The 1,588-nt window shown below is 48.6% G+C and overlaps 1 pseudogene; it reads right to left on the minus strand.

Annotated features, from left to right (window-relative positions):
- Window positions 1-444: 444 nt before the first annotated feature.
- LOC102874875 lies at window positions 445-1,291 on the minus strand (annotated as a pseudogene).
- Between the last annotated feature and the right edge of the window lie 297 nt (window positions 1,292-1,588).

Below are 1,588 nucleotides of genomic sequence, written 5' to 3' on the forward strand. Positions count from 1 at the left end.
TCCCTCAGTTCTTTGAGCTTGAAAAAAAATGGCAAAAAATGTACTTTGAGTTTTCTAACTCCAGTTCTTTTTTTTTTAAGTCAAGTTAATTGAGTGCCGATTACGTACTAGATATTATTCCAAATACTTGGGACACATCAGAGAGCAAACAGATCCCTGCCCTCACAGAGCTTACAGTCTAGCATTTCCCACTTGCACACTGACCCAGGCAAGTCTATGCCTTTCTTGTGCCTCAGCTGCCAAATGAGAGGAATATGCAGAATCAGCACAGACCATGGATGACATACTTGCTGTTCTGTAGATGCTAGACAAGAACCTTACCCATTGACCTAGCCTATCTCTTAGGCAAATAGGGCTGGATTTTTAATAAGAGCACACTGGGGCTAGGGGGTTGGAGCTGGATTGTCTCCTGTGCGATGGCGGTGGTAGGAGGGCTGATGATGGCTACACAAATTGTTGCTGCTGCTGCTACTGCTACTGTTTCTTGGTGGCTGCCTTGCTGGCTAGGTCCTTGGCCTTTTCTGTAGCTGCCAGTGTTGTCTCTTTTGCCTTTTCCTTGGCTTCCTTGGCAGTTTCAACAAGTGTCTTAGAAGGGGCTTCACCTTGTAGCTTGGCCAAGATGTATTTAAAACCCTTCATAGTCTCAGGGGAACTCTGGTGGCCTAGTGGCAAGAAGCTGCAACTACAATCCCAGAGGTGCACGGTTCGAATCCACCAGATGCTCTGCCGGGGAAGGAGGGGCAATCTCCTCCTGTACCAGTCAAGATCTGATTTGACGGTACACGCACACACACAAAAAAAATAAAATAAAAACCCTTCATAGTCTTGGTCACATTGCTTTTAAATCGAGCCAGACCGAATTCCTGGACAGCTCTGGAGACACCAAACAAGCTAGAGGAGACCCAGGCTTCTCAGCGGATTTCGGTCCAACCACTGTTATCAGAGTTCACACAGTAAACAGCGTTCCTCCACCACCATCAGCCGTGCATGGTTGATGTTCCTGGTGAAGGTGGTCATGGTCTGATTCTGTGGGTCCACAGTAGAGTCCTCCAGGATGTACATGAGTGAGCAACATTGGCAGGAAACAATCGCTCAGCCCAGTGGGCATCCTGTTGGTCTTGGTCAAGAGTCTCCTGGACAGGAGTTTCTGGTCAGGGGTAACCTCCTGGTGTACTATGTCTTCTGTCAGGACATGTTTGCTGTAGGAATGCAGGTACCGCTGCCAGAAGGTGGCGAACACTTGGTCCCAGGAACTCTGGAGCACGCTCTGGCACAGGAAATATTTCACCATTGTCCCAGCCAGGAAGGGCTCAACACCCGCGAAGCATTAGGTGTGGAGCCTGGGGGACACGTGGAGGCCAGGCCAGAGCTCAGCGCCTGCCTGCCAGGCTCGCTCAGTCACCACTGTACTGCGCCCAAGCTTCCACCACCATGAGGAGTCAGCTCTTTCCTTTTTATGGAAACTTTTTGCTAGAAAGGTTTGTTTGATGTCTTTGGTGTCATCCCACATTCACTTGGTCTTTTTTTACTAGTACTCAGTGTGCCAGATCTGTTTAAGTCATCCTTTGGCTTTCCTTTTTTATTCCAT

This window comes from Elephantulus edwardii, unplaced genomic scaffold (genome assembly GCF_000299155.1).
Source record: "Elephantulus edwardii isolate Elephantulus edwardi_28Jun2011 unplaced genomic scaffold, EleEdw1.0 scaffold00113, whole genome shotgun sequence".
NCBI lineage: Eukaryota > Metazoa > Chordata > Mammalia > Macroscelidea > Macroscelididae > Elephantulus > Elephantulus edwardii.